General features: G+C 43.3%; 1 long non-coding RNA gene and 1 pseudogene across 1 annotated transcript in view; one reads left to right on the top strand and one right to left on the bottom strand.

The window, feature by feature from the left end:
- Positions 1–273: 273 nt before the first annotated feature.
- On the bottom strand, positions 274–876 carry LOC117708716 (large ribosomal subunit protein uL6 pseudogene; annotated as a pseudogene).
- Positions 877–7,443: 6,567 nt separating this feature from the next.
- Positions 7,444–26,418, top strand: part of LOC143442221 (uncharacterized) — a 45,975-nt gene continuing 27,000 nt past the window's right edge. Inside the window, exon 1 of the long non-coding RNA XR_013110230.1 lies at positions 7,444–7,610. This is a non-coding gene — a long non-coding RNA (uncharacterized LOC143442221). The remainder of the gene's footprint in view (positions 7,611–26,418) is intronic.

Below are 26,418 nucleotides of genomic sequence, written 5' to 3'. Positions count from 1 at the left end.
TCCAAAAAGACCATCCTGGGGCTGTAGAGATGGTGACAACTATCGTTAACACCAGGCCTAGGGGGTCTGACTCCCTCTTTTGGCCTTTATAGGCACTGCACGAACATAGAGCTCAGCCACACATGCTGACAAAACACTGATGCACCAAATTACAAATAATGATGATGATGATGATGATGATGATGATGATGATGATAACCATAATTTTCTTCAATATGTAAGTCTTTTGTTCTCCCCAAATTGCCCACATTGTACTTGCAATCAGGACTTGTTTCTGGAGCTGGATACCTTAGATTTTACTTGTCAAACTGCTACAGTGTTTCCCTTCTCAGACACATAGATGCCATCCAAAAACCTTCTAATATCCTTGTTTTTCATTGTTGTGGCTTGTTGAACGAGAACCTCTGAATTTGAAACAAGTTCAATATCATTTCCTTCAAGGATTAATTCATCCTTCTGGGCTTGAGAGACAGAACAAGCAACACCCATCCTCATCTGAACTCTGTGGATGTGTTTTTCACCCAAGAAATTTCGGATTTCAACCAAAGACCCATTCTCCCGAATAACGCCATTGATGGGGAAGTGAGCATAGACGGACCTCATCTTGTAATGGAAGCCCAGCGTAGCACCCTTGATCATGTTCTGAACATGACTGCAGATGGTTCTGACAGTGGCCAGGTCCTTTCTGTTACCCCACCATTTGTCAACCTGGAGCCTCTTCTTTTTCTTTCTGAGGAGACTCAGCTCTACATTGAAGTGATTGAAGTCCCTCCACAGGAGTTCCTCTGGGGCCCTTCACAATGACTGCACACGCCTTCTGAGTGCTGTTGCATTTTCTGGAATGTCAACAGTCTGACTGCTGAGAATGGTCTTCATTCTCACAGGAGACGAGGAAGAGAACACAATAATTTTTTTTTAAGCTATCCTGGTTTTCTTTGTTTCTTGTCATTAAAACTTGCACAAGGCACCACGGAAACCTGCCACAGAGGCTGGCTGTCCCTTCTCTTTTCATGCTGCGATGGACAAGAAGCTCGAATGGAATCTAGTCTGGGAAGGTGGTTTGGAAAATGTATGGCACTAGCGTGGCAATTTAATTTACAGGCAAATTTCAAGCTCTTCCTGGCATTGATAGTGACAGTCCCTCCCCACAGGGCCTGTCATTCCCCTGCTTCTTCAAATGCCAAGGCACAATGAAGATGGAAGTTTCCAAGTGTCCTCTAATGGGTCTCTCTCTCTGTGTGTCTCTGTCTCTCTCTGTCTCTCTTTCTGTCTCTCTGTGTGTCTCTCTGTCTCTCTCTGTCTCTGCCTCTCTCTGTCTCTCTCCCCCTCTCTCCTCCCTTATTCTTTGCCCCCAAGCTTTATGCTGGGGATCAAGCCCAGAACTATAATAGAGACTGTTCTACTTCTGAGCCACATCCCCAACCTGCTGTCTGTGAACAGCGTATTCCCCAACCCTGATCATTGTACTATCATTGAACAAGGGGCTTTAATTGTCTCATTTCTTTTTATCCTGGGAATACCTCATCACAACTGAAACCAAAGTCTCACAAACTGTGTCTTATAATGAGTATGTACAATATAACTTGATATTTTCTATTTTAAAAATTGTTTTATTATCACATATTAATTATGAATGGTGGGTCTCATTGTGACATTTTCAAACATTCATACAACATATTTTGATTATACTCACCTTTTAAAGATGTTTTTCAGGTTGTGTGTGTGTGCACATGTGTACACGTGTGAGAATGCACGTACTCAGGAAGGTCAGAGGTATCAGATCCTCTGGAGCTGGAATCCAGCAGCTAGGCATGGGAACTGAACTTGGGTCCTCTGCCAGAGCCATACCTGATTTAGACCACTGATTTAGAGGTGGCATATGCTCACATACTCTTTTCCTTTTCCAGGAAGGGTCTCAAATTTGTTATGTACCTAAGGATGACTTTGAACGTGTTCTCTCTCTCTCTCTGTCTCTCTCTGTCTCTGTCTCTCTCTCTCTCTCTCTCTCCCTGCTTCATGGGACTAGAGACAAAATCTATCATATTTGGCTGTTATTTTCTTATTTATTTCAGTTTTTTTTAACGGGGTAGGGAGCAATGCCTTGCTACCCCAGCCCTCTCGCTCCGTCTATGTATTTATTCCAACTTCACTCAGGGAGGCAGTTGGGATAAGGGCATAGTTGGTAGAGAGAAGAGTTCTGCACTGGGGCTTAGTCTCAATCTAGAGGGACCCTCTATTCCTGTTGGATGGGGACCAGCCATGACTCCTGCCCAATAAGTACAATGACATCTTCCCATCTGCTGTAGCCAGTCAAGCTGTGGCTCATCAGTGGCCTGTCCCCGTGGTCTCTGTTTCCTCCTCTCTGCTGTCTGCCGTCCTTGCTTCCTGCTCATCGCCAACTATCTTATTATCAAATACTTGCATGATGAATATATGACAAATGAAGATGATATAGGTACTGGATCGTTAGCAAACTGGATGCTAGTCCCACGTGGGCTGTGGCATGGCGGTTTTGGACAGCATTGTGGCTGCTCTTCTTGTGATGTGGCACCACCTATTAAGTCGCACTGGAGCATTATTGGTGCCAAAAGTCATGGTCGTTTTCTAATAACAGAAAAGAACATTGGTGGTTACTCAAAAAACTACAAAACCACTACATGGTTTAGGTTCATCTTGTTTTCATGGTAGAGGACCCTGCAGAGCACCATTCTAGTGTCCTAGGTGTTGTAAGTTTTGAGTTTGAAATTCAAGGGCTTTCTTATGTATAACATGCCCTACTCATCTGTTTGCTTTTGCATGCTGCATTTGTTTGTCAACTTGACACAGGCTAGAGTCATCTAAAAAGAAGGAACTTCAATTGAGAAAATGACTGCACAAGACTGTCTTGTAAGCAACCCTGGGGGGCATTTTGTAGATTAATGATTGGTGTGGGAGGGCCAAACCTGCTGTGCTCAGTGCCAACCCTGGGTAGGTCATTCCAGGGCATACAAGAAAGCAAGCTGAGCAAGCCAGGGGAAGCAAGCCAGTAAGCAGCACTCTTCCATGGCCTCTGCATCAGCTCTTGCCTCTAGGTTTCCCTCAGTGGACTGTGGCTGAGGATATGTAAGTGAAATAAACTCTTTCCTCCTCAGGTTGCTTTTGGTGGCAGTCCTTATCACAGTAACAGAAAGCGGACTAAGACGTGTATGCAGCTTTTGAGGTTTTTCCGATTTCAAATCAACAAAAGTATCAAGTATAAGAAAGTGTGGCTGCAGGTTCACGGAGAGACTCAAGGAGCTAAGGTAGAGAGTGATAAAGGAAACTCAGTGTACTTCTCGGGTCCTCACATATGCACACGTAGGTGTACATGCACGTGCACAGGCATGCATATAACATATGCATAAATTGGTCAACCCACCAAAATAATATCAGGATTCACTAACAGGCTGTGGCATGTGCTTTTTAAACAGTGAGCTGTACTGTCCAGTGAGGTTTCCTCTATTAACCTGAATGGTACAGCTGTCAAACATTTACCTCATCTGTTCTCGCTAATAGCATGCACCTTGCCTGTGGGTGGAGCTATTGTCACCTCACTTCCCTGAGTCACCATTGTCCTCATGGAAGGCAACAATAGCTATAGCCAGGTTTTCAAAGGCTCCCTGAGGTCAGTCTATGTAATTCCAGGCTGGGCTACTTATGAAACAGAATAGCTACAAAATAACCACAAGCAGGCTCCTGGAGATGGCTGAGGCTTGCCTCAAAAAGCAGGAAGTTCACATCCCCAGCACCCATGTAAAATGCCAAACACACAGTTATGAATGTGAATTTATGACCCGGAGCATGGGTAGTGTGTGTGTGTGTGTGTGTGTGTGTGTGTGTGTGTGTGTGTAAATGAGCTCCTGGTTCAGTGAGAAACATTGCCTCAAAAAATAACAGTAACCAGGGAAGATACCCAGTGTCCACCACTGGCCTCCAAGGGCATGCACACCTATGTGCACACAGCCAAATGAATACTGCTATATAACATATACTCACAGATAAGTAAATATAAATATAATTTTATAAATATATGTAAATGACCACAGACAGGCAATGACATTCATCTTACAATGTGTGGATTTTGTTTGACAATATCTCTTTCTCCGATTCTAAATGATTCCTAGTAAGGGTGGAGTTCTTTGTGGTTTCCTTAATGTCAGAGCTAAGAACACATAAAATGAAAGATCCCTGTGCACCATACTGTCCTTTTTCCTAAAGGATGAACAGGTCTGTCTGATACTCATTCAACATCCTGCTTAGGTATGCGGAGAGATGGTAGACTCACGAGAAGAAATGGAAAAATGGTGGGTGGTGGGATGGAGGCAAAGTCACTCATTCTTCATTCTTAGAATACAGGTAGAGTTGCTCTCATTCTGACACCTGTTCCCTAACTTCAAATTGCTTCATTATTTTTTCTTGACTGGAACATTTTGCTTTGTTGGTAGGGTAGGGAGGGGTAATTAAATAGCCAGTCTCAGCCTATGGTGTCACATGGTCGACTGAAAGAATTTTTTTTTTTTTTTTTTTTGAGACCGGATCTCTTTATTCAAACTCCCAAGTCACAAGGCCAAGTGAGAGAAGAACTCCAGAGAGAACGGAAGAGAATTAGAAGAGGTAACTCAGACACCTGATTGGCTGATCGGCTACAGGGAAATAAGATGGTGATCAATGTGGGGAGGAGAGCCAGAGATGACACTTGTTTGTTTTTAAGTGGTTAGAGTGACAGCAGTGTCATTACACTGAGGGAAATAATCTGATAGAGGAAACCTTGGGGACAGAGAGGCAGGGCTTGCTGGTTGGGGTTTTGAGTTTTCATGGTGGATGGAGACTAAGACTTCTGGTGTTCTGGGGCAGGACCTAAGTGGGTGAACACGTATGGAGCCTAGACATGGAAAGGCTGAGTCTCAATGTTTGTTTGTACAAGGTCCTTCTAGCTCCACCTCAAGAACAGGTTTATAGTGGAAGGTCGTTCCTTAGTTTTTATTTTTCGATGAGGAAAGTGGTGTGGTCACCAGCTGAAGAGTGGATGAGGAGAAGAGAGAAGTGAAACTCATTGTACCTGTAAAAGTGAAGAGACCCGAGGAATGCAGTGTGTTAGCTGGGAAACAGTACAAGTACGGCATGGTTAAAGTGAGCCCTCTGTGTGTGTGTGTGCACGCATGCATGTGTGCTTGAGTGCGTGGGTGATGTGTCTGTGCGTGTGATGGGTCTATGTGTTCATGTGTCTGTGTATGTGTGCGCGCACACGTATATGGATGTGTGCGTGTGTCTCTGTGTGTGCATGTGCTTATACGTGTGTGTTTGCCAGCTATCACCAGCTGCAAAAGGTGGAGTAATAGAAAATTGAAGAGCGGGATTTAAGTGGACTTACAATTTTGTCAATGCACCTGACACATTTAAAATGGTTGAGGAGGTTCTATTGTTCCTGAAAGTCTAAGTGTTGTCAAGAGGGAATGAATGGAGGAGGATTTCAAGGGCTCAGGACAGTTAAAAAAAAAAAAAAAAAAAAAAAAAAAAAAAAAAAAAGTCGAAAAAGCTCCTCCCTCTGGTCTTTGCATGACTGGCTCCCTCTTGTGGTTTAGTCATTTCATTTTGGTCACTCTCTTTGTTTTGTTTTGAGGCAGTTTCTTTATGTAGCCCTGGAGTGTGTGTCCATGTGTGTCCACGTGTGTCCGTGTGTGTCCGTGTGTCTGTGTGTGTCCGTGTGTATGTCCATGTGTGTGTGTGTGTGTGTGTGTGTGTGTGTGTGTTTGTGTGTCCGTGTGTGTGTGTGCTGTCACTCTTCTAACTCTACAGAGAATTTAATTTCTTAGTACTTTGTCTTACCTATCTAATCCTTCACTATCTCTATCTTTCTTTCTATCTATTTATCTGTGTGTTCACAACCCACCTATCCACATGTTTTTCTATCCATCAATCCAGCCACTGATTCAACTTCTCATTCCTCTGTTGTTCATTCACCCAGCCATTTATCTATCCATCTGTAGCTGGCTTCATACTTCAAGAAACTCCAGGGCTAGAGGGATAGCTCAGCAGTTAAGAGCACTGATCCAGAGGACCACGGTTTGATTCCCGGCATCCACATGGCAGCTCACAACTGTCTGTAACTCCAGTTCCAGAGTATCTGGTATCCTCACACAGACATACATGCAGGCAAAACATAAATGCACATATAAATAAATAAATCTTAAAAAAAATAGAAGCTCCAAAGGACATAGTCCTGGTCAGTAGTGTTCATTGTTTCATAGCCACCACATTTGCCATAGTAAAGAGCACAGAATATTTGATAAGAGAGTGATCAATGTCACACTAATGTAGCTCAATGGATGGAGTAACTGCCTAGCACATGATAAGGCTCTGAGGCCCATCTCCAGCACTTCATAAACTGAGTGTGGTAGTACAAACCTGTAATCCCAGCACTCAGGAGGTAAGAAGTTCAAGGTCATCCTTGGATAATACATAGTAAGGCCAGCCTAGATTATATGAGATGAAGGGAAATAAGGGGAGGAGAAGGGAGTGAAAGATGGGGAAGATGGAGGGGGACAGAAAGAAGAGGAAGAGGAGGAAGAGAGAAGAGGGTGAAGCATGCCTAAGTCATACATTTAAGGACTTCACCATTTTATAGGTGGTTTTCTAAGTGGGCTCCTGCCCATATTTTCTCTGATGAGATAATAAGATCCCCCCAGATTAGAGCTTCTTGCTAGCCCACCCACTCTGATGCTCCTCTGGGGTTTCCCAAGAGTGTGAGAGGAGAGCTTTTGCAGAAGGTGTGGGCAGAGACAGATGCTTCACAAACACAAGAGCTGTCAGTTTTGCTTTCGGACATCTTTGTTGGGGATGGAACCTTGCACATGCTAAGCATACACTCCACCACTGAGCCACACTCCCAGGCTGAAGTTTAACTTAGAGACCATAACAACCTACCAGTTTTAACTGCAACCTTGAATTTTATCTGAATACACAACCACCACTACAGTTCAGCTTTATAACATTTCAACAGCAGAAAAACTCCCTCTTTGCTTTTCTGTTTCCGCCTTTGCTCCTACCCCAGTCAGCAACCCCTGAGCTGGCTTGTCGCTACAGGGTTAGCCCATCCTACTTAGAATTTAGACTTACTATAAAAATGAATTCATAAAGTACATGGTCTTTTGTGTCTGATTCTTTCCATTTTGTTTTGACATTTAGGGGTGTGTGTGTGTGTGTGTGTGTGTGTGTGTGTGTGTGTGATAGGTGTGTGCCTGTCATGATGTGCATGTGAAGGTCAAAGGACAACCCACACGATCAACCTTCTCCTGACACCATGTGGGTTCCAGGAGTTGAACTCTGATCCCCAGGCTCTGTGGCACGTGCCCTAGCTGCCACACAGCAAGGCCCTGGTTCTTTCCTAACTTGCAAGGCTGTATTGTGATGCTATCCTACTTGGTGCTGTGCAATATTTAATCAGCTTGACAGCTGATGGAGATTCCATTTCATCTGTGGGTCATAATGAGCAAAACTTCTGTAAGTTTTTTGATGCAAGCCTTTATGTGGACATACAGTTTTGTTTTCTAATCTCAGGGAAGTATCCAGAAGTTGAATTGTTAAGTACAGCAGTAAGTATATATGTTTAAGTTTTTTTTTTTTTAATATGCCAAACAAGTTGGACATAGTGGTTTGTACTTGGAGTCACACCTACTCAGGAGGTGAGGGTTTTATGTATTAATTTGGTATCTTGCAACTTCATTAAACATACCTATTAGTTCTAATACATTCATTTTGATAGTTTGGAGTTTTGTGTGTGTAAGTGGGGGTATTGAGATTAAACCTCGTACATGATAATCAAGTGTTCTGCCACTTACCTACATCCAGTCCTTTATTTATATTTGTAATGTCTTTTATATATCATTATGTTGCCTGAAAATTATATTAGCTTCTTTTTTTAAAGAACCATTTATGTTTATTTTATATGCACAAATATTTTGCCTACATGTATATGTATATATGCCTGGCACCCACAGAGGCTAAAAGAGGATGTCTAATCCTGAAACTCCAGTTACAGAGAGCTATGCAGAGTCGTGCAGGTGATGGAAACCAAGCCAGGTCCTCTGGAAGAGCAGTATGTGCCCTTAACCACTGAGCTCTCTCTCTCTCTCTGGCCCCACATTAGCGTTTAAAATTTTCATTTCAATTTATTTATTTTGTGTGTGTGTTTGCACTCATACACACAGGCCATAACTCATATGTGGGAGTGAGAGGCAGTTCTCTCCTTCCATCTTGTGGGTCCTGAGGATTGAACTCAGGTTGTTGGGCTTGGCATCCGCTGAGCCATCTCACTGCCTGACCTCACTGAGCTGTCTCATTGGCCTGATCTTAGCCATTGTCTTATGTATGAGTGTTTTGCTTGCATGTGTATCTGTGTTCTACATGCCCTCAGAAGTCAGAGGAAGAAGTTAAAACTAAAGTTATAGACAATTATGAGCAGCTCTGTGGGTACTGGGACTTGAACCCTGGTCCTCCGCAAGAACAAGCGATCTTAGTCATGGAACTGTCTCTTCAGCCCCTGACATTAGCTTTCAAAAAGTTATTAACTCAGAGTAACATTTAAATACTTTGCTTGTGTCATATCAGTCAATATCTCCCTATCAATCGGTACTATTACTCCAAATACCTAGTACTTCTATGACTAGAATAAAATGTTCTTTAAAGACTGGAGTGTTCCTCCAACATCTCCAGCTATGTATTGATTTCCAGCTATGGCAGTCGTCAATGCTCTAGCCCAGAGATGAACATGTCACAGGATAGCATACTTATGCACTCTTGCACACACAGGATTTCCTCTTTGCCTCTGTGATTTGCCTTAACCTTTGTAACAACTGTAAACCACTCATCCTGCTATGGTTGTAGCCGTCTTTTTGTTGTTGGTGGTGTTTATTTATTTACTTGTTTGGATTTTTAAATTTATGATTATCTTTGTTGTGTTTGCACACTTGCAAGCATGCACGTGTGCATTTGGCTGCCAGTGTTCATAGAGGCCAAAGGCATCGGGCTCCTCTGGAATTGGAGTTACAAGCAGTTGTAAACTGCCTAATGCGGTTGCTGGGATCCGAACTCAGATCTTCTGCAAGAGCTCAGCCACTGTATCGTTTCTCTAGAACTTTTGTCTCCTGGAAATTAAAAATAAGAATATCTTTTGAAAGATAAGCTATAAAATTAGTCATGAATTTGAGTAGACAAAACCCATATTGCTATAGACAGCCCGGTCTACCAGGCCAGCCAAATCTACAGAGTGTGGCAGGTCTCATCTCAAAGCAGAAAGCAAAAGTTAAACAAAAATATGAGTTTTCTATTTTAAAGTCCTATTTTTATGTTTATGAGTGATTTGTCTATAAGATGGCTGAGTGGATAAAGGCACGGTTGTAGGCAAGCCTGACAACCTGAGACTGATCCTGGGGACCTTCGTGGTAGAAGAAAAATGACGCTTACAAGTTGTTCTCTGAACTTCAGGTGCATGCAGTGGTACACACACACACACACACACACACACACACACACACCATAGAGTTAATTTATCTATCAATTGATCAAAAATATTTTTTAAAAGATTTCTATGGCACATGCTTTTAATTCCAGCACTCTGGAGGAAGAGGCAGGTGGATCTCAGAGTTTGGGACCAGCCTTGTCTATATAGCAAGTTACCATTCAGCCAGAATTACATGGTGATGCCCTGTCTCAAAACCATGAGTACATGTGCGTGTGCAAGGATAGAGACACATATCTAGTGAGTCTCCTCATTGCCATCTAGTCCTTCAGTGATACTATAGTTAATGAAATACATTGTAACCCTGTGTATGTGTGTACATGTGTATTGTGTATGGAATATAAGCACATATGTGTGTGCATGAATATATAGAGAGGCCTTTTGTATGGAGGCCAGAAGAAGATCTCAGGTGTCTTGCTCTATCTCTTGGCCCTATCCTTCTGAGACAGGATTGCTCATACAGAGTGGAGCTCGGCTGCCTGCCAGCAGGCCATAGCCATCCTTCTGTTTCTACTCCATGAAGTGCTGAGGTTACTGGTGTGTGCTGCTGTGCCCCGCTTTTTATGGCTTTGATGATCTGAACTTGGGTTCTCATGCTTGCACAGCAAACACTGACCTGGTAAACTATCATTCCAGCTCCAACCTGTATAGCTCTTAAAGGGTTTTCATTATTTTTAAATTATGTGCACGCATGTCTGTGGGTGGATTGATTTTTTTATAGTGCCCTAGAATCCTAGATTTACATGCTGAGAATGTGAGCATTATGAATACCCCCAGAGACTGACTGGGCAATCCATCACCTTAACCACTTGGCCACACTGTGTCCTGACTCTCAGAAACTGTGCTCCTTTATAAATTGCGATCTGTGGCTTGGCTCTTCAAAAATAACTCTGCAGGTGAGAACTCGTTTTTTATCACCGCTTCTTCCTTTGATTTACATTTTGCCAAGACTGTTGCTCAGGCATGTAATGACTAATGACAAAGCCCTGTCTGTGGGGAAAACTGTCTGCTCCTTTGTGATGCACTGTCACGAGGATCTCGGACTCTCATGGTGGTGGTAGCCAGGTACAGATATGGCTCATCAAATCACAATACTCCTCAAATATGAAAGAAAAGCTATCCAGTATCCTGAATGTGTGATTTCTGTAAACCAAGCAATTCAAAAGCAAGAGCTTTGTAACACTTAAAAATCAAGGCTTTGTTTTTTCTTGAGGCTTGATTTCTTACTACCTACCATACGTCACATTTCGTAAGTGTCAGGATGTAAATGTTATGAAGTCTTGCAGCACTTGATTCTTATTCTCTGTTCTTCTGCACTGTTAAAAAAATTGGGGGGGGGGAGGGGTAACTGTGTGTGTGTTGTCCATGCCTATAATCCTAGTTCTTGGAAGATAGAGGCAGAGACTCAGGAGTTCAGAGCTACCATCTGCTATTCCGTGAGTCTATGGTGGGACTAGGCTACGTAAGATTCTGACTCAAAAGACAACGAACAAACAACAAAAGTCTACAAAACACTTGTGGCACATTATATACATAAAATCGTGCATGTATTTAGCGTGTGTGTGTGTGTGTGTGTGTGTGTGTGCTGTGATGTTCATTTGCAGGCCTGAGGAAAACTTTTGGGACTGGTTATCTCCTTCCACCATGTGGACCCAGGGATTGAGCTCAGCTCATCAGGCTTGGTGCAAGTACCTTTACCTCCTGAACTGTAGGTCTCCCTTCTCCCCGGGGTCATTGGCCACCAGGCCACGAGGACAAAGGCTGCAATGCAGAGTGGATGAACAGGATTTCGGATGGCCGGTCAGTATGAACGGAAATGAGGACACATTCCAGGATCAACTTCTGGGAGACTGATCAACTTTAATCGGGATGAATAAAGGGTTATATAATTTTGGGGGAGGAAGCAGAAATATCTAGGGTGGGTTAAGGTCGTTGGCTGAAGGCTAAGGTACTGAGATGCATGGGGAAATCTCAGGTGCTTGAATATTGGGAGAAAGGAAGCTGAACCTGTAATCTAACCAAGGCTATGTGGCATTCTGAAGGTAGAGGGCGTAGGGATTTTAAGCTCCCCAGACAAGGTCAGAGAAGGAGAAGCCCTTCTGGTAAAGGGAGTTCTTATTTTGCACTGAGTTCAGAAAGGCTATCTGGATGCTAGTAGGCTTTGACTTAGTTAGCAGGGTTTCTCCACACTGAGCCATTTGGCTGGCCCATAGGATCTAATTTTTAAAAAATTTGTTTCATCTGATTCTTTTTCTAAAGTGAGATATTACTGAAAGGATTATCCCAATGATTCCAGGGGTGTTTAACCTTGTGACATTGTAACATGATGCTGACATCTACAAATGTATTAGGCTGCTGTATTCATAACTCTCCTGGGACTGATGTGGTCTGTGGGCCACAGGTTGAAATGCCTGAATTTTCTTATTATTATTTATAATTATTTGTTTTGCTTTTGTATATATGGGTGTTTTCCTGCATGTTCTGTGCACCACATGTTTAAAGAACCCTCAGAAATCAGAAGAGGGCAACGGATCCTTTAAACTAGAGTTACAGATGGCTGTCAGCTGCAATGTGGGTGCTGGGAACCAAACCCAGATCCTCGGGAGGAGTCAGCCAATGGTGTTAACCCCTGAGCCATCTCTCCAGCCCCAGAATTGTCTGAATTTTAGTCAATAAATATAAAGTGCAGAAATATTATGGTATATAGTGAGTACTCAATAAGCACTAGTTATCTGCCTTCTTTTGTCATTCAAAATAATTTATTATTAATAGGATTATAATTATATACATGGGTACACACATGTCACAGTGAACCCATGGAGGTCGGAGAACAATTTGCAGAGATGGTCCTTTCCTTCTACCTTTATGCTGGGGAATCCCAGGATCTTTATCAAGCTGGGTGGCAAGCACTTTATCCACTAAGCCACCCTGCTGACATATCATGGTTTTGTTGTTGGTTGGGGGAGTGTGTAGTTTGAGGCAGGGTCTCAGTATGTAGGCCTGAATGTCTTGGAAATTTTTGTGTAGACTAGGCCTTCCTTGAACTCACAGAGATCTGCCTGCTTCTGCCTTTCAAGTGCTAGGATAAACGGGGTGCATCATCAGGCCTGGCTCCTAACATTATTGTTTTTAATGTGCTCACTCTTGCCTGTCTGTCTGTCTGTCTGTCTGTCTGTCTCTGTGTCTATCTCTGTCTGTCTGTCTCTTTCCTTTATGTGTGTGTGTGTGTGTGCATGTGCATGTATTTGTCTATGTATGTGTGTATGCATGTGTATGCATGCGTTTATGTGTGTGTACATGATTTTTTTTGTGGTGGTGGGGATTATTAGATCTACATTCACAGCAAGTTTTCTTTCACTGAACCATATCCCCAGCCACACATAAGAGAGCTAGACAAAGAAAGACAGAGACAGGTACAAAGTGTGTACAAAGGTAGGAGGCTAGTTAAAATTGGGTAGCATTTAAGCCCTTTTATAAGCAATTCCCCAAATTCCCTCTTGCTCTGTTTACCCCAAAGTGGAATACAGCCAGCCTTTCAGAGTTTCTTACCAAGAGAGAATCCAGCCACAGACATACAGAACATGGGCTCCTCTGCTGTTCTTGGTTCTCCTGTCTGCAGTTGCTGGCTGTAATTTTGTAGCTATATACACAGAATTGTACAGGTATGGGCTTTCTTGCAGACATGGCTTCAGTTTTTATTATTTCTGGACTCAGTCACTACTGCCATTATTAAATCTGCTGGTCTCCAGTCTTTTCAGGACCCAAACTGACAAAACACCAGAAGCTAGAATACTAATGACAATCTGGACAACTCTGTTTTTCAGAGACTCATTAATTCAAACCCCCAGTTTAGAATGTACTAGAATTCCCCAAACCTAGTTGGTTATGCATTCAAATTTAACTTTGCTATCTCTATCAAAATACACTGAAAAGAAAAATAATAAACAAGATTGCAAGAGGAGTGTTCAGCCCACTACAGAAAACAGAAAAATGAGAATATTGGAAACCCATTAGAGGCGTCCACATGCCCATAGATTTAAAAGAATATGAGCTGTAGAGATGGCTCAGTGGGCAAAGATGCTAGCCATGCAGCCTAATGGCTCACTCAAGTTGGAACTCATGTATAAAGTTGGATTTGGTGGGATGTGTCTGTAATCCCAGTCCTCCTATGCCAAGATACCTGAAGATTGGAGGTGAGAAATATGCCATGCAGTAGGAACAATGAGAGACCCTGGCTTGGTCAGGTGGAAAGCAGGAACCAACTCCTAGCTGGGCCTAGTGATACATGCCTTTCATCCCAGCACTTGGGAGGTAGAGGCAGGTGGATCTCTGTGAGCTTAAGACCAGCCTGGTCTACATAGTGAGTTCAAGTTGACCAGAGTTAAGTAGTGAGATCTTGTCTTCAAAAAAACAAAAGCAACAAACAAACAAACAAAAACAACAAAAAAACCCAACTCTCGTAAAATCTGTCCTCCGACCTTCACATGAGCAGGCACACGCTAGCGCACACTCATACCACACAAATAAGCAAGCAGAGAAGTAGTAGAATTTAACAGTTAGATGTATGCGTGCGTGTACACGTACATGTTATACAATATGTTTTACTGATCTCTTTCCCTCTATCCATCTCTAATTAGACCAGGCTTTGTCGGTGGCATGAACAGTATTGTTATATAGAGTAAGTACTCAGAATTCCTATACAGAGTAAGTACTCAGAATAAGTACTCAATATTCTTACTCAGAGTAAGTACTCAAATGAGCAGATTCTTTTTTTTTTTTTTTTCTTGGATATTTTATTTATTTACATTTTAGATGCCATCCCTTCCCCCATTTCCCCTCCCTAGAAACCCCCATCCCATCCCATCCCCCCTCCTCTTTTTTTGCTTTTATACCATTTTAATTACATGCAAGTATTAGGGTCAGTTCTAGGTTGAAGAACTATCAATACAATAGATGCAAATAGTCAAAGAACAAGCAATACAATAAACACAAATAGTCAAAGAACAAGCAAGGCAATAAAAAAAAATTCCGTGAACATTCACATGATCACTCTTTCTAAGGGCTTATCAGGAATACAAAAATATCTCAGCCAACTTCCCTGTCCTAGCCCAAAGTCATTTTCATGTCTGAAGCCTACTTCTTTGTTCTAGCCTAATATTTAGATTCCTGCCTGAAATTACTTCTTTGTTCTAGCCTAATATTTATATTCCTGCCTGAAATTACTTTTTTGTTCTACCCTAATGTCAGGTTCCTGCCTGAAGCCCACTTCCTTGTCCTTGGCCAATGTCAGATTCTTGCCAAGCAGTTCCAAAAGCTCTCCACCTCTTTCCCTTTTTTATTTCATAAAGAAGACTGCGTCTGTCTTAGGTTGTTCTGCCAAGAATGCCTTCCTTACACATTGTGGAATATGAATTATCAAAAGCAATGCACTTCTGTCTTAGGTTGGTAAGGCTTTGTGTAGAAACGTAAGTGTTCTTGGCTTGCCAGCCTATTAAATTAATAACTCTGTCTGGGTGTCCATTTTCAGTTTCAAGTCATGTACTTTGCCAACATGTTGATGTTGTTAAAGACAAGCTTTAACATGATGGGCAGGAATAAAAGTATTCCCAGGACAAAAGGGGCTAGCATGATCAAGCTATATATGCTATATATTCTTGAAGTTTGATCAAAAAAGAAATACTGACCTCAGGCCATGGATAATTTTATCAGCAGTATCTGTCGCATCAACGCTCACTAGAGCAGCATTCTTTAAATTCATAAGCTCACTATGCAAAGTTAAAACATCCAGAGAGGTGCTAGAATTATGCTAAATACACTGCAAATGTCTTTAAACTTTTTCCTAATTATAGTGACTACCATTGTAAATTTTAGAACTAATATGAATCCAATGGTATTTGGCCTGACACTCGAGATGGCTCTTTACTCTTAAACTCTGAACCTCCTTCCATTAACTTGAATAGGATAAAGAGCATCAACCCGATGTTCCAAATGCCTATCTAAATCCTCTTATATAGTCAACACATTAGTAACATTTTTTGCTAAATGATTAACAAAAGTAGTTGTCTTAACTTCTGTGTCAAAGCAATTGCAGAAGCCGTAGTGCTAGCAATGAATGTAATTAAAGCTGTTATACCAGCAATAATCAAACCCACTACCCTCTTGCTTCTGCTTAAATCCTGACTCACTTTTTCCAGTACTTGCAAGCTTTTTTTTTTTTCAGAGAATCAAGGTTTTCTAATACTCAGGGCACTAAAACAAAAGCTGGTTGATAGATAGACCTCCGAAATTGACATGCTGGATTTCAGCACACTAACACAATTAGAAAGTGTACAATCAATGCAACTTACAATAAATACTGTAGAAGAAACAAAAGTAATTTTAACTTGACAATTAAAAGAGCCTTAACACATGCACTAACACTTGTTTGAAATCTAGATCTTGTCCCAACTTTATCTCTCGCTAGCATAACATCATAGAGATCTGCAGCTAACTTCCAAATATGTCTCTGAAAATGTCAGGAACCGGACTTCCAAATGAAGAGTGTTATTTCCATTATTGGATTGATTTCTAGACCAGCACATGATTGAATCCGAGTAACTGGTCACCTTTAAGAAAAATACAAGCGTCATTATATCTTCTCTTTTTGGTTCTCTGTTCCACAAGGTCTTAAAACTTGAGGCAAGGCAGCTTGTCTCATCAGGGGTATAGGTAAGCAATACTGGGTCTGGAACTTATGTCCAATATAGCTTCCCAGTCACCATTGTCAGGGCACTCAGCAAGCTCACAGGTCAGCATCATTCTTTGTCCTGGCATCAGCGTGTCTCACCTGTCGCTCTGGCAGCCACCATGCTCCTTCGGCATCCTACAATCCTGGGTATGTTAGAGCTCCTGGGAGTCCAGCCTCCTCTGGGTTTTGGGGGGATTGGGTGCAGAGCTGGTGCCCTAGGACTGCTCCAGGCACCAACCATGAACAGATTCTTAAATGCAACATGGATATCTGAAGTGTTAGCCACACACTTTTTATTTTTCCCAAGATAAAAATTATGTGTGTTTGTGTATGCATATAGTCCTCATGCAGGTACAAAGCTACCAGTAGGGTCTGCAAGCAGGAGTTAGGACTATAAACAGATTGTTGGGTTAATGCTTGTAAAATATAATGATATAAAAACTAGACTGCATAAGAATGCTATAATGTATATGTGAAAATTTCTTTCTTTTTTTTTTTTTTTTTGTGGTTTTTCGAGATAGGGTTTCTCTGTGTAGCCCTGGCTGTCCTGGAACTCACTCTGTAGACCAGGCTGGCCTCGAACTCAGAAATTTGCCTGCCTCTGCCACCCAAGTGCTGGGATTAAAGGTGTGCGCCACCACCGCCAGGCCCATCTGAAAAATTCTTAAATGACATACTATTACACTTTTCATTTTATTTCATTGAAAAGTTTTTCTTCTTAACATTAATCTCTTTGCTGGGCACAACCAGGCAGGCCCTAGTATCCCTGCCAGGCTAGACAATGCTCAGGGGCATGATGGCCTCAGATCTAAAGCTGAACTAAGGACTTGGTGTGGAGATCATGGGTTGTCTAACACTGGGTTTGATTCTAACTCACACTATAGCAACCTTGGCCCCTACAGATGCTCATTAGAGACTGGTTAATTGTGCTGCCTGCTGCTGGATGATTGGGCTGGATGATTGGGGTGAAGGGAGCGGGTGTGTCTAAGAATACAACTGCATATCTGCTGCTTTCCCTATACTACAAACCCAGATGTCAGCTGGTTGGCCTTGCCTGCCACTTCCAGAAACATCTTCCTACTTGCTTACTGAGGAAGTGGAGTTCCATTCTGCAGAGTCCCAGGGTCTACTGTCTGCTCCTGACTTGATGTTTGCAAATTGGGTTGGAAGCACATGAGTCAGTCAGATTAGCAGATCCTCTCCATTGTTGCTGCTTTCTACAGACCTGCGGAACCACAGTCATCTTCATGAATCTTTCAAGCAGACAGGAAAACTGCAAGTCGGTAGTGTCTATGCTGTTTTTCTGTTTGTCAGTTTGACACAACCTAGACTCATCTCAGAAGCAGGACCCTCAATTGAGAAAACGTCTCTCATCAGATTGGCCTGAAGACAAACCTGTGATTGATGAGGGAGGGGCCAGTACACTGTGTGATGTGCTGTCTCTGGGCAAGTGGTTCTGGATGCTTATAAGAAAGCAAACTGAGCAAGCCACGAGAGAGTAAGCCAGTGCGCAGTGCTCTTTCATAGCCTTTGCTTCAGTTCCTGCCTTCAGACTTCCCCTCACTTCCCCAGTGATCAAGTGTGACCTGATAGTTGTAAGATGACACAAAGCCTTTCTTTTCTGTGTTGCTTTTGGTCATAATGTTTTTTGTTTTGTTTTGTTTTGTTTTTGTTTTTGTTTTTGAGACAGCATTTCTCTGTGTAGCCCTGGCTGTCCTGGAACTCACTCTGTAGACCAGGCTGGCCTTGAACTCAGAAATCTGCCTGCCTCTGGCTCCCAAGTGCTGGGATTAAAGGCGTGTGCCACCACCGCCCAGCTTTTTGGTCATAATGTTATAGCATAGCAGTAGAAACCCAAGACGGCACCAAACATAGCTAGAGCACCAAGAAACGCCTCAGCTGCTCCTAGCCAGCTACTCTGGTATCCTTGGTTATTTTGGAAATCTCTCCACACCAAGGCTCTAGGTATGAGGACCACGTCTTATGGACCTGGACCGCATTTATACGTCACTGTGATTGTGCTGTATTCATAATGTTTTAATATTCTTTCCAATTATGTAAGTCAGGCATGCTTTTTGTAAAGAAAAAAAAGGCAGTGTCACCTATTTTGAAAGATAAAGTTACTATAATATATCCTAAAAACACACATTTCTCAGTCATATTCATAATCAAATATATCCCTCATTTAATTAATGCCACACAAAGATATATCCTTTTGTCAGTTTTTCATATAGCCTTGGAAGCTGGCAGTGCCCTGGTCAGTGATGGAGTGCAGCGAGGAAGAGGAGCTGGGGAGAGGTCAGCGTTGCTTCCAAAGGCCATGAGTTTATTTTTGTTTACTGACTGACTGACTTTTTTTTTTTTTTTTTTTTTTTAACCATGCTGGAAGCTGGGTTTTGTTTATTTGTCGACTTTTTGAGAACATATCTCTTTACATACAAGAACTCACTCTTGTAGACCAGGCGGGCCTTGAATTTGTGGAGAGTCCCTTGCCTCTGGCTCTGGAATTTGGGGATTAAAGGTATGTCCCATGTCCCGCCATGCCTAGCTCCAAGCTGGTTTGGGGGATTGTTGTTGTTTGTTTGTTTGTTTTTTCGAGACAGGGATCTTCTGTGTTGTCTTGGCTGTTCTGAAACTTGGGCTATGGACCAGGCTGGCCTCAAACTCAGAGATCTGCCTGTCTCTGCCTCCCCAGTGCTGGGATTATAGGCATGCACCACCACTTCTTGGCCTTTTTTTTTTTTTTTTTTTTTAAAGACAGTTTTATGTATGTGTCTTTGTCTGTGTCTATGAGTGAATGTTGTGCGTGTGAAGGTGCCTGAGGAGTCCAGAAGAGGGTGTCAATCACTTGGAGCTGAAATTGCAGCAGGTGTGAGGTGCCAGACATGAGTGCTGGGAACTGAACTTGGGTCGTCTCAGAGTGCACCAGAGCTCTTACTCTCTGAGCTGAGTCCAGCCCCTCAGGCAGTTTTTATGTGGCACTCTTTGTGGTTGAGCCACATCATGACAGGATGTCTGTCCTCTCTGACTGGGAGCCAAGCTGGGTCTAATCAATCGAGGAGACACAGATTGGAGGCAACAAGGTGTCAATCCCTGCTGTGTGCTGAATGTTTTTTTCTCCCTCCAAGGAGTCTGAAGTCCAGTGAGAAAACTCCAGTGAAGTATCTACACAGCAAGGGTAATACTGTGTGAAGGCCACATGACATTCACACACAGACACAGGCAATGAATATGTTGGTACCTGGGGCGAAAGAGAAACTAAGAGGTCTGCTTAGAAAAGACAGGTGTGGTGCAGCTTCAGAATGCCATTCAAATACCCATGTTGATGGAGTGCCTATCAGATGTCACGTGGTGGAGGTTGGGAGGGAGCATAAAGTTGAAAGAGACAGTGCTGTGTTTCTTATATCACAGTCTTTTTATTTTGAGTTAATTTACTTATTGCGTGTGTGTGTGTGTGTGTGTTGTTTGTGTGCCATGGCACAAGTGTGGAGGTCAGAGCACAGTTTGCAAGAGTTGGCCCTCTTCCTCCACTGAGTGGGTGTCAGGAATCAGACTCAGCTCTGTTGGCAGGTGCTTTTATCTGCTGAGCCAGCTCACAGGCTCAGGGCACAGTCCTATTGGGAATGACCCTGGAAGTCAATGACCCTGGTTGTTTGATACCTGGCAGCCATGCTAAGGCCAGTGAGAACCGCCATGATATTCCTTCTCTCAAACCTCTTACTTCAATGTTTACCAATACCATCTCCTCATCACAGAGAATTTACTAATGAAGCATAAAACACCATGAGGTCATTGAATTTGTAATTCTTCTGTAGCTGGAAATGCTGGCATACGACATGCCTGTAATCCCACATTTAAGATTCTGTGGTGACTCTAGAGAATGAGAGACTCTGTCTCAAAGAACTGAATCAAACCAAGCCAAACCAACCAAAGTTAAAAAGCCCTCTAAGTCTTTCTAAAGTGTATAGCTTTGACGTACTTACAAGAACTGAGCATGCAACCATGGAGTGTAACTGGAGGGATCCATGGCTCTAGATACATAGGTAGCAGAGAATGACCTTGTCTGACATCAGTGGAAGGGGAGGCTCTTGGTCCTGTGGAGGTTTGATGCCCCAGTGTAGGGGGATGCTGGAGGGGTGGGGCAGGAGAGGGTGCACAGGTCGGGGAGCACCCTCACAGAGGCAAAAGGGAGGGAGAGGTTTGGGGATAAGGGGCTTGTGGAGGAGTAACTGGGAAGTGGGATATTATTTGAGATGTAAACGAATGGAATGTCTAATAAAAAAAAAGAGAAAGAACTGAACAATCTAGGTTTGGTGGTACACACATTTAATCCCAGCACTCAGGAGGCAGAGGCAGGTAGGTCTCTGTATGTTAGAGGCCAGCCTGGGCTATATAGTGACAGTGATAGTAACCTGCCCTAAACAAACATACAGACCATGAGTGTTGTGACTCTCATCTGTGATCATGGCACTCTTACAGCCAGATGGGAGCCAGACCCAGGAGAATGGGCTCCAGGCCCTTCAGGTAGCCAGCCAGAAATATGCAGTACAGCAGCAGAACCAAGAGAGGCTCTGCCTCAGCGTGGTGGGAAGACAGCGTGATGCCTGCCCGCCGAGCTCCCATAGAGGTAGTGGCACATGCTTGCCTGTGCCTCCGCCACACAGAAAAAAATCAAAATTTCAAAATTTAACATTTAATGGATGCAAACTGTCATGGGCTGGATTATCTCTTCTTCCTCCAATGCATACTGGAACCCTAACTCCAGTTTGGTGACCGAGCAGTTGAGGGAATGTGTTTAAAGATTCTGTTTTCAAATGTGTAGTGCTCAGGCCTGGAGAGGTGGCTCAGTGGTTAAGAGCATTGGCTGCTCTTGTAGAATTTGTTTCTCAGCCACACTGTGGTCACACGGTGGATCACAGCCAGATGTAACTCCGGTTCTGGGGAACTGATGCTTCTTCTGACCTGGCCCCTGTGGGCTCCATGTACACATGTGGTACACAGACAAAACAGTCATACATGTAAAAATAAAAACAAATAAATCTTTATATTAATATTAGTTAGGTTGTGGTGGCACCGACCTATAATCCCAATACTTGGGAGGTAGAGGCTGCCTGGTATCTGTGAGTTAGAGCCCAGTGTGGACTACATAGTGAGTTCCAGGACTATAGTATCTATAATTTCTCTACCACACTGCTTTCTAGCTTTGGTTTTCACATTGTAGCCTAGGCAGGCCTGAAACACTATGTAGTCAAGGCTGGCCTCAAACTCATGGCATTTTTTATGCCTTTGCCTCTCTGTGCTGGGATCAGGTGTTTATTGCTGTGCCTGGCTGTATTTGCAACTTTTCACATGGTGTGTTATCATCTGAGAAATCTTTCTATTGTCTAGGAAGAACAACTTCCTTAGTGAGTTAGGGAAAGATTTTTATAAACTTACTATTTGGTCAAAATAAACAACCTTCAACGTAAAATGAAGACATAAAAGTTTAAACTCTGGGTATGGAGCAGTCAGGGTTGCCCAATGGGTAGAGTGACTTGCTACCAAGCCGGATGTCCTGAGTTCAATATACCCAAGGATCTACATGGTGGAAGGAGAGACCTGATTTTTGCAAGTTGTCCTGTGGCCTCTATAAGGATGCTGTGTGTGTGTACATATGTACACATGCTCGAGCATGCGTGTGCACGCACGCACACACACACACACAAATGTGTTCTTTAGATCAGTGGTTTGATATTGATTAGGGGTTTGTTTGCCTTCTCTAGGTCATAACTTGATGATCCATACAATGGAGACAAATAAAAAGTTGTCCAGCTTTCTTATGCCCAGGACACGGGTTTATTCTCTAATGAGAGAGTGCTTAGCTTTATTATAAATATAAAATAACCCTGTGAAACATTGCTATTCCTGTTTGATAGATGAAGAGAAGAAACGACTGTTACTTAAGGAACCTGCTTCAACCTCAAGTCTTAAGGTCTAAATTCTGAGAGTTCTAAGGCCCCTTCCGATCGTCACATTCTGTGATTAATGTGCCATCCAGAGAACACCAAGGCTGCATGAACACACCTAGGCTGAGAGTGAAAACTCCAGGTCTACTGGTGGTTACTGGGTGCCCAGGGAAGAACCACTCAGCCAGCAGAGATGCAGCTTTAGCTGGAGGGGAGCCCAAGTGCATGGCAGTGGTTTCCAGACCCCACCAACATTTGGACATTGGTAGACACTGAAATTGTAGATATCAATGGTTTGGAATCTGCCTCAAACTTTGAGGCATATATCCCTAGTATTGTGAACAAATGCTCTAAATTAGATTATACTCAAGTTAGGAAACATACCACTGCTACAAGGTTCTCCAATGGTAATGGGGATAATGTGGCCGCATTCCATGCCTAGCATCCTCTCATTGTCTCTTCTCCAGTGGCTTGTACTTTGAGGTACACCTTCTCATTCATTCACCATTATCCATTATCCAAGTTTTCAATGAGTACTATGAGTATGCTGTATATAGGAACACAAAAACCAGGTCCCTACTGAACCATCTCCCCTGTCATGCAAATATAATAACTTGAATTAGATTCCCCAGAACCCATATAAGGGGCCAGGTACTGTGGCAGTCATTTGTAACCAGAACTCCTACTGAAAAATGGAAGGTGGAGACAGAAGAATTCACCAGAAGCTGGCAGGTCAGGTCTCCTGAAAAATGCCATGCAGCAAAACTCAAGAGAAACCATGTTTCAACAAGAAGAAAGGTCAAAATGGACTCCTAGAAAAATGCCCTCTGGCCTCTACACACACACACACTCACACACACACACACAACTAGCAACAAACTCTGGGGAACTGTGGGTGCACAGAGGTAGGATGCTCTATTGACTGCACATGGTGTCGGTCAAGAGAGAATTTCTGAGACACCCTGGAGCAGAGTCCTGAGGAGGACTGGCTGGTGGCTGCAAGATACCCCACAGAGTCAGGGCAAAGGATTGTATTGGCATGGCAACGACAGGCAGGTATAAGGCTAAAGATGAGACAGCACCCAAGCTCAGCTGTGTGGCCTGACAAAAGCATGTCAGGGGCTCAGGGAGTGTAGGCAGTCCAGGGAAGCTATCTTCTATTTTCACAGCACTCTACAGTCTAACCACTTTGTCATCTCTTATCTTGATTGAACTATGTCATAAATAAGTTGAGTGAGCATCAGGATTCAGGTAGCTTGGCCACAGGCTGGCAGGAAGTCAGTTCCTGGCCCTTGGTCCCCCTTCAGGGGTGATGGAGAGTTAAGGACTTCTTGCTAGCCTGGACTTCCTGCCATCAGCTGTGAGCCACAGTTAAGTCATTGGGGCAGTGCTGACTCTGGTTGGGCCTTGTGATGTTTAGGGCGTGGGAAAGGTGGGAAGGGAAAGGCCTGGGTGTTCTTTCTACCTCCCTGCTCACCTTTCTTCCTGTGCAGTTGTCTGCTCATCCAGGTCTTTTGGCCTCGGGGCACTCTCTGGATGCCAGAGGCCACAGTGTCTTAGGTGCTGCTGGCTAGAGTAAATGTCTCCTAGAGAGTGGCTTTCTAGCCTCCTCTGATAGATTTTGGTGGCTAAGTTCCCCAGCTCCTCTCTCTTCTGTGGGATAGATACACTGTTTCAAGCTTTCCCAAGTAAAATGAAGCTCTAGTTACTGGTGGATCTGCTTGAATGGTCCCTCTTTCCCTAGTTTGAATCTAATTTCTCCCACCAGGATTTTCTTGGCTGATTCCCAAATATATATTGCAATATAAATTATAATAAATATATATTGCAATATAAATATATATAATGAGAAATGCCATTGCATTTCTCATCTCAAAGCTTGCTTGTGGGGACCTCCCCCCGCCCCCCCAAAAAACCAGTCCCTTTACATCTAGTGAGTTCTTTGCTGATCTGGACATGGTGGAATCAGCTGTAGAAGAAGGGGTTGGGGGCTCAAAATGCAGTCTGTTCATTTGTACAATCTTCTTGCCGCCATGAAGCATATGGTTTCATCTCCCTGGCTCTGCAGAACCAGCCCCACTCAAGTCTCAGCTCACATATGTCAGCAGGCACCACCACATTAGAAGTGGAGGAGGAGGGGCAGATGAAGGCTGGTGCGGGAGTTGGGTTGGTGGAGCAGGCAGGTTATCCCAGCTACTTATGAGGCTGGTGCAGGGGGATTGAAAGTTTGAAACTCACTCTGTAGGGCAACTTAGTGAGAGCCTGTGAAACACACACACACACACACACACACACACACACACACACACACAGAGAGACAGAGACAGAGACAGAGACAGAGACAGAGACAGAGAGACAGACAGACACACAGACATAAACACACATGCACACAATCACAGAGAGACAGATAGACAGACGTAGACACACATGCACACATGTATGCACACAGAAACAGAGAGAGAGAGACAGAGAGAGAGAGAGAGAGAAATGGACAAGCTGAAAACTAAAGAGGGGGCTGGAGTAACTCAGCACCAGACTCAGGACCACAAACAAACAAATAAACAGAAGGGTGAGTAGAGATTATCCACAGATGAAGCAAAGGCTCTCTGTGGGTGCCTGTTTGTACTCTTAGAGACACACTGAGTGCTAAGGAGACTGATTTCAGAACCAAAAAGGGCCTCAGAGACAAGGCTAATCCCCTTTATTTTATTTCTTAGGAAACACAGGGTAGGGCCAAGAAAGACAAAGCACCCCTGTATCTCCGGTTTTTGCTGTGGGTGCCGCTCACCCTTTCTTTCTCGTGTGCTTTTGTTTTTCTGAGACAAGGTCTCAATCTTTAGCCCAAGATGGACTAATTAATTCTGTAGCCCAGGCTAGTTTTGAATTCACAGCAATCCTCATGCTTCAGCCTCCTGGGTGCTGGAACTACAGACATGAGCCACCATGTTTTTTTTCTTTTGAAGGGACTATTGGTCTATTGAGTTTCTTACCTTTACTTGTGGTTGTCTCTGGATGCAGGGACCTCCCCAGGATCTCGAGGGATGTCTCAATGCCAAGTTCTACTGAAAATCTTGGTTATATGGGATAGAGCTGTTTAAGCTCTGTTTCCATAAAAATAATTTCTAACTGGTTTTTGTTCAACTTCCAAGAGCTCGTTTCTGCCCCCCTTGGGGGCGATATTGCCCTTGCAGAGAACGTATCATCTTCTAGAGAGACAATGTCACAGTAAGAGTCAGAGAAACTGTATGGTTGAGTAAACAATAAAAGGTGGCCCTGGGTCTGGGTGATGGCGGCCCTGGGGCAGGGTGGTGGTGGTGCACACCATCTCCTTAGCCTCCAAGCTTTATTTGTTACGAATTTTTAAAATTTTTAGTTAAAAGTATTTTATATGTATGGGTGCTTTGCCTGCATATATGTCTGTATATTACACACATGCAATGCTCATTAAGGCTACTAGAGGGTGTCTGATTCTTTAGAACTTACAGACTGTTAACTGCCACGTGGGTGCTGGGAATCAAGCCCACGACCAGTGGGCTTTAAGATGACCCAGTGCTCTTAACTGCTAACTCATCTTTCCTACCCCTAATTAGGGTTCTCTCTATTTTCTCCCTCCCTCCCTCCCTCTTTCTTTCGTTCTGTCTTTCTTTCTTTGTTTCTTTCTTTCTTTCTTTCTTTCTTTCTTTCTTTCTTCCTCAGAGTCTCATGTATCCCAAACTAGCCTAGAACTCACTATAACCTTGAACTCCTGATCCTCCTGCCTTTACCTCCCAAGTACTGGGATTATAGGTGTCTGCCACCATGTCTGGTTTCAGGATATGGCGTTTGTTTATTTGTTTTTGGTTTTTGTTTGTTTGTTTTCCCTTGAGACTTTTGCACATACTGCTCCTAGCAGAAATGTTTTCCTAGATCTCTGGCATGCTTACTTCTGTGGGATAGGCCACAGCATAGGACCACAGTACTGGGACACCAAGCTTCCCGGAGGAAGGGTGTATAAACAGACTTGAATAGCATAAGCATGGACACTGTGTCTGGTTAGCTTTCCTTACTTCATTGGCTAAATGTGATAGTCTTCCTGTATGCTCCTGGCAACATGAACTATTTCTGACTACTCAAGAAATAGCACTTAGCTACATGATGTAATTATCTAAACCTAGTCAGTTCTTTCATAAAACTGGGTACTGTGGGCAGGGAAGGCTATACAAGGAGGGCTC

The sequence above is a fragment of the Arvicanthis niloticus genome, chromosome 5 (assembly GCF_011762505.2).
Source record: "Arvicanthis niloticus isolate mArvNil1 chromosome 5, mArvNil1.pat.X, whole genome shotgun sequence".
Taxonomy (NCBI): Eukaryota; Metazoa; Chordata; class Mammalia; order Rodentia; family Muridae; genus Arvicanthis; species Arvicanthis niloticus.
Note: the sequence above shows the minus strand (reverse complement) of the source record. Positions and strands in the feature narration are given on the sequence as shown.